At 56.8% G+C, this 13519-nt stretch overlaps 1 protein-coding gene across 2 annotated transcripts in view; it reads left to right on the top strand.

Moving 5' to 3' along the window:
• Window positions 1–12382: 12382 nt before the first annotated feature.
• Window positions 12383–13519, top strand: part of SRRM3 (serine/arginine repetitive matrix 3) — a 53032-nt gene continuing 51895 nt past the window's right edge. For both annotated transcript variants that reach the window (XM_037815316.1, XM_037815317.1), the window contains exon 1: window positions 12383–12489. The gene's annotated coding sequence lies outside the window, so the exon portion shown is untranslated. The remainder of the gene's footprint in view (window positions 12490–13519) is intronic.

The following is a 13519-nucleotide window of genomic DNA, read 5'->3' on the forward strand; positions in this document are numbered from 1 at the left end:
GGGCAAGCCCAGGTGCATTGTGGGAAGGAACCCCGCGAGGCGGGAACACCAGCTGGAGAGTTGTGCTGGGGGCCAGCCTTGGAGATCAGCTACCACATCTGCTGCTTTCACCGTAGGTCTCACTTTTCTTGTGTCACTTTCAGTGGCTGGATAATCCTTAGGGTTAGTGTACTACCTATAATTTACTCCACTGTTGGGTAATCGGGTTGGTTTCTCACTACATGGCTCTAAACGTCACAGTACTTTTGAGCCATTTCCTCATGATGGTGCTGCGCGCAAAGCACTACGCTCACTCCATTTGGGGTGCAATTGTCACCCTGACAGGCTGGAGCCAGTGCAAATGAGTCCTCGGCTGTGTCTTGGCCCAGTGCTCAGCTCCCTTGGCAGCAAGCAGCTCCCACTCAAGAACCTCCCGAGGCAGGTTCCCGGCCCCTCCCCTCAGATGACTGAGCAGTCCCAGAGGGAGTGCCCAGAACCTGACATGGTACCAGGCCCTTCCAGGTTACACCAAGTGTGGGTGTGCCACAGCATGTTGGAAACACAGCCATCCCAGAGCCCTTTTCCCTGCAGAAGCCTGTTCCTATCCACTGCTTACAGACAGATCGACTACAGGAGAAACAGCAAGACACCTTCTGTAGGACCCCAGGAGAGGACAAGGTGACTTCTGGATATCTCAGAGGCAAGGACCAGGGAGGATGCCCAGAAGGGGGGAGGAGCAGATTTGGGCATTTAAGCTGGATGTCCCTGCAGGCCGGGGAGGATTTCAGCCAGCAGCGGCAGGGACGGTGGGATGGACACTTCAGGTGGCCGCAGGGGCAGGCTGGCCTTAGAGAGAGAGGAGCAAGACGTTTGAGGAATGGCTAAGTGTTCCACTCACTGCATCGGGCACATGGCAAGGGGAATGAGGCCAGTGTGGAGAATTGAATGCCAGGCTTAAGAGTTTGGACCTCATTCTGTGGGTGGCATTTGGGGTGCTGAGCAGGTGCTATGCTCCTCAGACAGGGCCTTTCAAACTTTCTTGGGGGGTGGGGGGGTGGAGTCCCCTTAAAATGCCAATTACCACTCAGGACCCAGGGTGGACCCACGCTTCTGCCTTTCTAACCAGCTCCCAGGCCCTGTGTTGCAGCTCTGCAGAGCACACTCAAGGGTGGGAAAGCCATGGAGGCAGAGGACACTCAGTAGAAGGGCTAAGGGTCGGAAATGGGGTGGCCGTGAGTGGGAGAGGAGGGGAGGGAAGAGGGAGACCTGGAGGGAGAAGAGCACCTCTCCCAGCTCCATTGCCACTACCCAGAAGTCATCAGCCAGTTAGTTACCAGCTTGTTAAACCTACTGTGCCCCTGCTTTCAAGCTCCAATTATACACCTCACCGTCAGCAGACTGGGCCGCCATCCCTGCCTTCTGCAGCCTCCCTTAGTGAGGAATCAAAAACCAGGGATTGAGTACGTGGTGTCAGTGACTATAATGAGGTGGCTGCGGCCTTTGCCCAGTCTTTAGCAAGCAGAGGGAAGGCTGGTGTGCAGGCAGTGGGGTAACTGCTGGGAAGGTAATTAGATGGCGGAGCATTTGGTCCTGCAAAGAAGCTGCCATTTAAGTCCTGGGCAGCCATAGCCAAGTCAGGTAATTATAAGCCGAGTATGGTATTGAGTCCTCTCGGCTAAAGCAGAGAGAATGAAACAGCTCAACCCAGAATGGCCTTGATTTCTATTAGGAGAGACTGAACTTGGCCCACTGGCAGACCAAGCCTCCTCTGTAGTTCTTGCAAATTGCCTGGAGAGGGAGCAAGAGGCTGGTGCTGCAAACCAGCGCCCAGGGCAGGCTGGCTGGTGGGCAGGCAGTGAGGGTTGGCATACCCGAGCAGCAGAACCTGGCTCTGCTCACCCAGGAGGAAGGGGGCAGCCGCCTTCAGACAGGCATAATGGAAGTGGGAGCAAATCCAGGGAGGGGGGTGGAAAGCGGCTCCCAGGTTTGCAAGCAGGGCCTGGAGCCCCAATATCAGTGCCCGGTGGGTGAGCAGAGGAACCCACGCCCCATGCCCCAGAGGGCAATCCCTTTTAACAGGGGCTGGTGAGCACCAAGGAAGTCACAGCCCCTCCCACAGCCCACTGGCACTTGGACACTTGAGAGAGAAGCACCTCCCTGTTCCCTGCTCTCACCCTGTGTGTCTGTCTGTCTCTCTGTGGGTCAGATCACTACACAGCCTTTTCCCCATTTTAGAGCTGGTGATTCCTTTTCATATCCTCCCCAGCCCATATGACCCTGGCCAGAAAAGGTAAATGGTTGTCCTCAGCTCTGGTAGGCAACCCCAGCCACCCCTCCTTCCTGCTCCCACCAGCCCCCTCCCCACCTGCCTGGGAGCCCCCAGCTGGCCCAGACCCCCTTAGGAAAAGCCAAACCCAGGCGGTGCCATCCACCTGCCCTGAGCCCGCTCTCCCACTGGAAGCCTTTCCTCTCTAAGTCAAGGCTCCAAGGTGCACCCCACCTCGCGGCCCCCCCACCAGCCCTCTCCCCCCTGGGCTTCTGCTGGTTTTCATGTTCTCCCACCCGGAGGGAGAGCTGCACCAGGCCGAGGACAGGCAGGTGGCCAGGCCAACTCCCCTCCAGGCTGGGAGGGGGGGCTGGTGGGGGCCTGGTGGGGGTATTGAAAATGCTTCTTTCCCTGGCTGGGGGGTGACTCTGACTCTGTGCGTGTGTCGGGGGCGGGCACTGTGCCACCACCAGCAGAGACTGGAAGCTCCACGGGCTGGGCTCAGTGGAAGGGAGGTCTCATCTCGCTTAAGCAGAGGAGGGATGGGGCAACCCTCGGGCCCTGCTGCCATCCACTCGGCCTCCACGAAGGCCCAGGCTGCTGCTCCCAGGAGCAGCCCTAGCAAGGCCCACACTTGCCTTGCAGAGCCTCTCGGTCTCATCCAGAACCTCCCACATCGGCCATCCCACAGCTACCCCTCAAGGTACCCCACGTCAGCTGCGACTGCCCCTCTGGGTCAGTGGGCCTAGGGGCTCATGGGTGAGATGGAGAACAGCAGCACACTGGGGCTGGGAGTGGCCCCTGACCCAAGGTCATGAGGCAGGTAGCTGGTGGGTGGGACCCAGGCAGCCCCACCCCAGGGGGCTTCCCACCAAGGAAGGCAGCAGGGCCCAGGCCTGGCCTTTGAAGGGGTGGGACGGTCCCAGCCACTCTGGGAGAGGCCACAGGAGAAGCCCAGGGACGGGAGGGGCACCGAGAGCATGCTGGAGAGTCCAGGGGCCCAGGCAGAGGTCAAGGCCAGGGTTACCGGGGGCCAGGCCTGGCCTCCCCAAGAGGTACCCACATGATTTAGGCACATTTATTACCCCATGTATCAGAAAAGTTAGAAGCCAGCATGTCAAGCCCTCCACGTCCAGGCAGCATTGCTTAGAACAAGGCTAAGAACAAACAGGAGTAGATTTAAAGAAAGGGTGAAAGTAAATTGCCACCCAGGGCATCCTCCCTGAGGCAGAAATGTGGAGATGGAGCTTGAGTTACTGAAGTTTCAGGGACAACAAGGTGCATTATAAATTTGACTCCATGTTTCTCAGTGCAACAGAACCTTCCAGAAGGAAGAGATCAGAGGGGTCTTGAGTGCTCCAGGAGGACATCATGGAAGATGAGGCCACTGAGGCCCAACAGGAGGTCACCTCACTCCAGACTGCAGCCCTCCACCCTCCGCCACCCTTTTGCTGTGGAGGTTTGAGCAAGCTACTTAACCTCTCAAACCTCAGCTTCCTCACCAGTAAAATGGAGAAGAAATTGCCCATTCACAGACTGAGAAGATGAGAAGATGAAATACATGAAGTACAGAGCACACAGTAGGCACTCAATAAGTGCCAACTGTCCTTGGAGATTTTCCTCACTTGGTGGTCAGGGTGTTACTGGGCCAGGACTTTTGGGTCTGTGGGTAGAGGCTGCAGGGGGGTGGGTGCAGGCTGGGTGGCAGCAGGCAGCAGAGTCCCAGGACCCCGCCACATGGGGGACCAGAGATAAAGAGCCAGGGGTTTGTGGGGGCAGCCACAGGCGGAACAAAAGGGCAGGGCTGCCCTAGGCTCTGGCTTGCCTCTCGGGGGTCCCTGGAGGAGCAATTAAAAGGGGTGGAGGAGGGGGCAGGGAGGCCCTGCTGCCATTTGTTGAGAACGTGAGATTAAATGGAGTCACCACGTTGTTTGTGTGTGTGTGTGTGTGTGTGTGCATGTACACACATGCAGGCCCTTTCCGGTGTTCCAGGAACCCCAGAGCTCTCCATGTCCCCCATCCACAGCCCAGAGCGGGCAGCTGGACACTGGGCTGGCCAGGGGCTCCTGTCAGGCCTGCCCCCAGCCTCCCTGCAGCTCACTGGGGCTCAGATCCCTGCTACATACACTTTGTACACACGGCCTGGATATGCATTATCTGTCCCTACACAGAAAAGTGGTCCCTGAAACTTGAGGTGGCTTTTCTTGGGCCCCTGGACAGCCAGGGCAGGCCTCCCGGGAGATGGGGGACCCCGCCAGAACCCCAGGGAGGGACCCTCGGGGGATTCTGGTGGGTGTGCTCCTTCCACGGGCAGGCCTCCCACCATCTCTGACCCAGGGCCTGACATGCCAGGGAGTGTGTTTGTACATGTTTGCACAAGTGGGAGTGTGGACGTGTGTGTGTGCGGGGTATGTAGCAAGCTGTGTGATGTGCACGTGGTTGAGGTCTGGTTGTCACAGCTGTCAGAGGCGTGGATGTGTTTGGGGACGTGTGTGTGTGTGGCTGGGTGGATATGGTATATGTACCGAGTGTGTGGGGGGCATGTGTGGAGCATGTGAGGCCCATACCAGATATGTGTGTGTTGTGTGTGTGTGTGTGTGTGTGTGTGTGTGTGTGTGCTTGTGTGAGGTGAGCTCAGGAGACTGGCATTCATTCTGTTGGCAGGCGGGTGCTGGAGACGGAACTGGGTCACCTCCTCCCAGGCGGCCTCAGCTGACATCGCTGCCGCCGGCCCTGTCCCAGGTGGGCACACACGGAGCAGGTGTGGTGCTCCAGGCCTCCGAGGAGAGCGCTCCCGCACCCTCCTCAGGGGTGGGGTCCCCAGGCAGGGCAGGTGCCCAGTGGGACATCCTGGATGCTCCCTGGTCCTGTCCCTCCATAGGGGTCCAGTGTGGGATGGAGGCACGATGGGCAGCTGGGTGATGGCCACGGTGACCTGCCAGGGAAAGTGGAGTGGGAGAGGGTGTGCGCAGGTCACACGATGAGTGAAGATGCAGGGCTGCCCTCTGTCCTCTGTGCCACCCACCCCCTCCTTGTTTCCATCCTGTCCTCTCCCACCCTTTCCTCTCCTCACCAAACCTTCCTCTCCTGGACATCGGAAAACATAATTTATTGAAGAACAATACATACATGGAAAGTGTACAAATCACAACATGCAGCACAATTAATTTTTACAAATCGAAGACATGCATGTAACCAAATCCAGATCAAGGAACAGAACATGATCGGGTCCCCTTGTTCCTTTCTAGTCACAACTGCCCAAGGGTGGCCACGAGCCTGACCTCTAACCCCTAGATCAGTTTTGCTGATTGTCATTTTTTTTTAATTCAGTTTTATTGAAATACATTCATACATCGTACAATCATCCATGATATACAATCCACTGTCCACAGTATGATAACATAGTTACGCGTTCATCACCACAATTTATCTCTGAATATTTTCCTTACATCAGAAAGAACCAGAACAAGAATAAAAAATAAAAGTGAAAAAAGAACACCCAAATCATCCCCCCATCCCACCCCATTTGTCCTTTAGTTTTTATTCCCATTTTTCTACTCATCCATACACTAGATAAAGGGGGTGTGATCCACAAGGTCTTCACAATCACACCGTCACCCCTTGTAATCTACATTATTATATAATTGTCTTCAGGAGTCCAGACTGCTGGGTTGGAGTTTGGTAGTTTCAGGTATTTACTTCTAGCTATTCCAATACATTAAAACCTAAGAGGTGTTATCTATATAGTGCATAAGAATGTCCACCAGAGTGACCTCTCGACTCCATTTGAAATCTCTCAGCCACTGAAACCATTTCGTCTCATTTTGCATCCCCCTTTTGGTCAAGAAGATACTCTCAGTCCCACGATGCCGGGTCCACATTCATCCCCGGGAGTCATACTCTGCGTTGCCAGGGAGATTTACACCCCTGGGAGTTGGGTCCCACGTAGGGGGGAGGGCAGCGAGTTCACCTGTCGAGATGGCTCAGTTAGAGAGAGAGAGGGCCACATCTGAGCAACAAAGAGGTACTCGGGGAGACTCTTAGGCACCATTACATACAACTTTTTGCTGATGGTCATTTTTAATCCCAACACCCGAATCCCTACCCCGACCCAGGAGCACCATTAACTCCTCCCTCACCGTGAGAGGTGAGAGGCTGGGAGGTGAGGCCGTCTGTGCCTCCGACTGGACAGGCAAAGGAGGAAGCTCCTGACTGGCCCTCGGCTTAAGCCTATGGGGCCCCGCTGCCTGGACACACACCTGCCTTCTGTGGGTGTGTAAGTTAGGGTAACACCAGCTGCTGTAACAAATAAACTCCAAAATTTCGGTGGCTTCTCACATTCACTAGCTTCCTGGGTGCCTCTTCCAGAAAGATGTCACCTCTGCTCACATTCCATTGGTGATGATTATTTTCAAATGATCCCTTGAATTTAATCTAAATACACCTGTCTCTGGGCGAGCTTGAACCACCAACCTTTCAGTTTACAACCAAAATGCACCAATCAATTGCGCCACATGGACAGTGGCTATCTATTGGTGAGATTAAGTCACATGAATCCTTCTACACATAAGGGATGCTGGGAGATGTAGTCCCAGTGACCACTGTGTGCCCTAGAAGGGAGCAGGGACGTTTGGTGGACACTTCTGTCACCGTGGGCTGCAAGGGCCAGGAGCACACAGAGAGGACACAGAAGCTTGCCTAGTGGGCAGAACTCCCTAACTCAGGGCCTCTTTTACTTATTCATTTACATGACTTCTCATTCATTCATTCGTTTATTTACAGGTTGGTTCATTAATTTATTCATTCACTCAGTTATTCCATCGGCTTTGTATATACGCTATATCCACTCATCTGTGCACACACATCCATCCATATCTCTACACTTCCTAGACACCTGTAAGACCCATTCAAGGTCTAAGGACCCAGGCAGAGTAGCTGGGCCAGCCAGGGTCACACACCCACTGAGAGGACACCTCATGGGACTTCAGACCCTGGGGTCCCAAGAACTCCAGAGAAAGAGGAGGGTGTACTAAGGAGCCAAGAAATTAGCAACTGTCCCTGGGAGGTCAGTCCACCCAACAGGGCCCACTTTCCGGGGCCTGGGTGGGTTCCAGCCTCAGGGAACCCATGGGACACAGACTGTGCCCAGCTCCGAGGCCTGTGGTTTGGGGCAGGCTTGGCCTTGGGTCAGTCATTGACCGACTGGGTGGCTGTGGGCAAACACGACACTCCGCAATCCTCAGAGGGTTGGAGATAAAGTGGCAGAAGCCCGGTCACAAGCAAACAGCAGGGCTCAAAGCTGGCGTGGTCACCATCACTCCTGGGCCCAGTCTGAGAGGGGACCTGGGTAAGGCCTGAGGTGCTCATCACAGCTCCCCTGCCCCCGCCAGCCAGGATGGCCTCGGCCAGGGTGGGGGCTGAATCACTGGGACAGTTCTGAGACTTGGAGCAGCAGAGCTGGAGGTAGGACGCCCATGCAGAGCTCCAGGGCAGAAGCAGGCAGGGCCCACCGCCTCAGAGTGCAGCTCCCACCCCTTCTACCCCATTTCCACAAAAGCAACCTGCCCTCACTCTCCCACATCCCAGCAATCTACACCCTTCCAAAGGACCCTAAGGAAGGCAACGCCCGGAGCAGGCCCCTTACAGTGCATTTACGAGCAAAGGAGAGGAGAGGAGGATGCTGGCAGAGGGAGGAGGGCGCGCCGGGGGTGAGCGGGGGAGGCTGCCACCTCTGCTCATTTTTTATTAAAGACCTGCTTCAAGGTCAGCCTTGCTGGTCTGACACAAGGGACTCTTCAATTTCCCAGGCTTTGCAGAGAGTGATGTGCTGGGAGGAGGGGAGGGAAAGAGGATATGGAGAGGAGAGGCCCAGGGAGGGTTGGGCAGAGCGGCACAAAGAGAAGGAGGCGGTGTGGTCCATAGATGCCTGAACACCTCTATACCTGGCAAGGTGCTGGGCACTGTGGGGCTGCAGGGAGACAGGGGAGGGAGAGGGGAGGGGAGACCACGGCAGGGGAAATACTGACTGATTGGGCCAGGGGCAAAGAGTGGATGGTCAAGGTACCGTACCGGGACAGGGGAGGGACGCAGAGGCCCAGGTTTTGTCTTTCTCCAGATAAAAGGCATGGGGACCTCACTGATTTCTCACCACCGGCATCACCAGTTCCCACCAGGCCGTTACCATGGACGATTCATATGATTAGAAAACCAGCGCCCGCCAGGGCTGTGTAACAACCTAAGAGGCAGATATCATCAGCCCCATTTCAAAGACGAGGAGAACAAGCTCAGCGAAGATGTCATCATGTTTTCAAGTCTGCACGGCCATTAAGGCAGCAAATCTGGGCAGAGGGCCTGGGTCTGACTCTGGTCCCCACTCCTCCCACTGGGTCAGCCACATCCTCCCCACCTTTGGGGCCCAGCTCAAGATGGTCCCTCCAGGTATACCACCCTAATCAGTCTTAGAGGACACTTTAGACTCCTTGGCCCATCCCCCATCTCCCCTGCCCAGGGAGGAGAATGGCAATGCCTTCATGCTCCCAGATCGACAGCCATCCAGGAATGTACCAGGTATTTCCTTGTTTTTTTGCTCATTGCAGGGTCAACACATCCAGGTGGCCTCAGACTGTCATCTCATGTCCTCAACTTGAACAAAGTCCCCTGTAGTTGAGGTTCAAGGGACTATCTCTGTCTTCCATGTCTGGCTTTCCTCTCCAGTAAGAACAGGGTCGAGCAATAATTAAACACCTACTGTGTGCTGGGTTCAGTATTTTCAGCAAATGCCTGCTGGCCACTCCCACTTGAATCCTGCTATCCTTCATGGCACACCCATGTGTCCCACTAAAATGTCAGCGTACAGCTCAGGAAGGAAGGTGGAGGAAGATTCCCGGTGAGTGCCAGTGGGGTGAGGATGGGGTTGATAGCATCTGAGCCCATGGTGGCTGGGCTATGGGGACGCTGGGCAAAGGAACAGCCCAGGGAGTGAGGAGTGGACGGGCACTAGGGCAGATGAGGGTCACAGAACTGGTTGTTCAACATGTCCAGTTCTGGTATGACCTCAAAGAGTGTGTTGGGGATTGAATCATGGCCCCCACAAAAGACCTGTTCAAGTATTAATCCAGGTCCCTGTAGGTGTGAACCCATTTTTAAATAGGACCTTTGAAGATGCTACTATTAGTTAAGGTGTGGCCCCGACTGAATGAAGTCCTTATGGCTGAAGTCCTTAGAAGCAAAGGAATTTAGACATGGAGGTAGAAGCCTGAAGTCAGCAGAAACCAGAGCAAACACAGGAGAGAGAGAGCACCACGTGACAAGATTGCCAGAACACTACAGACTTCAGGAGAAAGCCAGCCCTGCCAAGACCTTGATGTTGGACTTCAAGCCTCCAAAACCATGAGACAAATTCCTGTTGTTTAAGCAACCAGTGAGTGGTATTTGTCATAGCAGCCCTGGCAAACTTAGACAGTAGCTATATTGGATTGAAGATGGCCACCAATTCTGTGACCTTCCTCCAATCAAGAGGCAGGAACTAAGCCCCTGTCTTTGAACATTGGTGGGGAAGCACTATTTCAAATGGGTTAGGCTCACTGATTACTTTGATCCATGGAAAATGGCAGTTTCTGAGCCTAGGCCTTAAGAGAGTGACAACTTCTACTTCCTCTCTCTTGGCACACTTGCTCTTAAATTCCTGAGGCACCGTGTGAGAAGGCACCTCTACCCCACATGGAGAGGCCTGAGACTGCTTGGGAGGGAGAGATGTCCAGCTGAGCCCAGCCCTGCAGTCACCCCCAGCAAGGCCCCAGACATGTAAGTGAGAACTGGAGGGCCCAAAGATTCCCAGAGCTCTGATTTAAGGACTGGACTTGGGGGAGGGCACGTGTATGGGTCAGGGAGCCGGAATGAAGTAGAAGTAGATGGCACCCTCCAAAGGTTAAACTGAGGGGCGCCTGATGAAGGGACTCTGCACAGAGGTGTGGGCAGGGATCTGAGAATGGACCAACAAGGACAGAGACGCACCCAAAGTTAAGCGTGAGAAGCTGTTACCAGGCCCTAGGCCTGAAGGGCCCGAGGGAGGAAACTGGTTGCCAGGGCTTGGCAAAAAGAACTGGAGCCCTGGAAGAGGGGCCTCTAGACCAGAGCTGCAGAGTAACTCAGCAAGGGAATAAGTGTTTAACCTCTCTCTTCCCACTCTTCATTCTCCTGGAGATGCCTCCCGCTGGATGAAGCCAACCATTAGCCAAGTGCAAGGGAACCTAGGTAATCGGTCCATGGGGGTCAGCCTCCCAAAGCCCACAGCAGGGTAGGGAAGGATGGAGAATGGACCCAAAGGGACAAACAGAGAAAAACCTGCACAGATGGTGATGCCATTTGCTGAAATGAATAACACAAGGGAAGGAGACTTTTCTGGGAAATTAGCAAGCTGGGTATGGAAACCAAGGCAAGTGTCTATTCCTATGAGCCAGGGAAAGTGCAAAGGGTGGGAATGAGAAGCTGCCCAGGCTTCCTGGGCTCCCCATCCTGAGCCTGGTGGGAGAGGGGGGCCCAGACTGCTCGGGAAGGCTGCTGGCAGCCAGCTTTCAGCAGGAACCGCTCCCCTTCTCCCCTGCAGCAGCTCCTACTATGAAAGCTAGGGTGGGGGAGGTGGTGGGGATGCAGAAACAGCTGAGGGGAGGGCAGGAGGAGGTGTAACCCAGCTGGGGCACCAGTTCCCAGGCAGGAGGCCCAGACTACGCCTCACCTCAATGTGGTGAGGTTTCATAAAGCAAACGTGATCTTCGTTTAAAAGAATGGGCTTCACTCGGAGCTGCGGCACCTTCTCTGGCCTTCTTCCCAGCCCCCTTCCACACACCCAGCCTTGGCTTCCAAAGCAAGGGGAGAGCTGCCCTCTCCCAGATCTGCCTCCCTGCTCTGCCTTGGAGGTACAGCCAGGCAGAGGGAGCAGCCCCTCCCGGGAAGGGGGAACCAGCAGAAGGGTGCTCGGCTGGCCCAAGGCCCCAGCAGATGAAATATTCATGCTGCCAGAAGGCAGAAGACCGACCGTGGACTTGCCCCAGGGGCTCCGGGGCGGCCGTAATGGTGGCAGCAGCTGTAGCCCATGCCTGTCCCTCCCCGCCTCCCCCCAACCTTTGTTCTGCAAATCGGGCTGGGCCTGTGGTGGAGGGAACCCAGCCACCGCCTCCCATCCCCAACCCAACACCCACTCCAAAGACACCGGAAGGTGAGGAAAACTGGGGGGAGGGAGAGATGGGGGGAAGGGCAGGCACAGACACAGGCTCCAAAGGACACAAAGACCCACACGGTACACATAAATACAAGTGGACACGTACACACAGACACACACGTGCACAACAAGGCCCGGGGTGACTTTCAGTGGCAGGCAAATGTCTCCTTAAAATTTGCGCCCCAGGGGCCTCTCCTGCCTCACCCGGGCCCCCGCTCTGCCCTGGCCAGTTTGGCATTTTCTTGCAGCGGATGAGACAACCCTGGTGGGCTCGAAGCAGGGGCCTCGTCGTTCCTGATTTCCACCAGGCAAAGGTCTCTGGACTCCCCACACCCCTTCCGGAGCGCGACCCCCAGCCCTGATTTTCCTCCACTCGGCCCCTCGCTGTCGGGTGGAGGAAAGTGGGAAGACAGCGGCAGGACCGAGAAGCCGCCCAAGTTGCCCGGAGAGTGAAACCAAGGCGTGACTTGAACTCAGGGCTGCAGACACCCAACCCAGCAGCACCGCGAGCCCAGCGATTCCATTCGCAAAATCCTCTCCCCACGGGAGGTGCCCCCAGAAAGCAGATAAAAGGGGCGTCGTGGGGGCGTCCTCCAGCCGGCTGCCGGCCGCGCGGACAGCGCCCTGGCGAGCACCCCTCCCGAGTGCCACTCTCCGTTCCCCGTTAGCAGCCGCCCTCGCCCGGAGCGCCGGCCGGGCTTGCCGGGAGCCCCACCTCAAGGGCGGAACCCGAGTCCCTCGCCGCCCCGCGGTGTCCGGCCTCCGCTGCGGGTGCCCCTCCAGGCCGGCGGGGGCGCTGTGGGCACCGGGACGCTCTGGCCGGCGGGCCGCCCGGGAGGCCGCCTCGGTGGCGGTGCGCTGTCCAGCATTTCAGCAATCGGCGGCGGCGCCCGCGGGGAGACGCAGGGCGCGGGGCCGCGGCGCCCGCAGAGCTGCCCGGCCGAGCCGAGCCGAGGAGGCGGCCCGGACAGTCGGGGCCGAAGGGCCCGGCTCCAGCGCCCGGCGGAGCGCGGCGGCCAGAGGGGAGGTGAGAGCCCCTGCTGGGGCGGGGGCATCTCCCAAAAGGGCTGGGGCTGGGTTTTGAACCTGGGGCCTCCCTAGTCGGAGCAGAGGGAGGGCGTTGGGAGACTGTGGAGTGTCTGTTCTGGGGTGCGAAGCACCGGGGAACACAAGTGAGGAACGTTGTTCATTTCACTGAGAGGGATGGAGAAAGTGAGAAGCCTGCGGGGTCGGGGCAGGATTCCATTGGGCATAAATGACCATGGCTGGGCCCAGAAGGAGGCCAGGCGGGGTGCTGACCACGGTACAACTGCCCTCCCCCAACTGAGAAAGACCCACTCCCCAGGGAAGGGAGAGGCAATGCAGGGCAGTAGGGGTGCTGGTCGCTAGGAGAGGGGGAGGCGTTCCCCACTGAAGCCAGGCCTCTGTCCAGCACGGGGTGCCAGCTTGGGGGACCCTGTGGCCCCTTTCACAGCTGCCCAAATGGCCCTGGGGAAGCAGAAGCCAGCAGTGAAAATTGGGTCTCACACAGGATGGCATTCACTTTCATACTGGGAGAAGGACGGAACATACAGAGAGAAAATAGCCACTAGGAGTTTTGGGAGGGGGTCCTGTGTAGCCTCTCTGGATGCCCAGGGAGAGTTTCTGGAGCTCAGAGTGGGCCCAGCCCCAGGGTGAATTCCTGCTAGAGGGGAGAGATGAGAGAAGAGACACAGCCTCTGCTTTGCATCCTCCTCCCCCTCCTTCCCAGGGCTCCTGCCCAGACAGTGCTGGAGCCTCCTGCAGTCCCTGCTCCTGGCAGCAGGTCACAGGTCCGTTGTGGGGATGGATTTGGGAGGGGGCAAGAGAAGGGCATCCAGGTCTGACTTGGGGCGCCAGTGCCTGTGCTTTCCCAGCCAGAGCTTCTCCCTCCTTTAAGACCTACGTCCCTCACCGGCATCATGGGGCTGGGCTGGACCTTTTGTCCTGTGTTGAGACAAGGCAGGGACTTTGATGGAGAATGGGACATGGGTTGGATAGTCTCTCTGTCCAGGGGCCATCTTAAGGTCATGGCCCCA

This window comes from Choloepus didactylus, chromosome 21 (assembly GCF_015220235.1).
Source record: "Choloepus didactylus isolate mChoDid1 chromosome 21, mChoDid1.pri, whole genome shotgun sequence".
In the NCBI taxonomy this organism is placed as follows: Eukaryota; Metazoa; Chordata; class Mammalia; order Pilosa; family Megalonychidae; genus Choloepus; species Choloepus didactylus.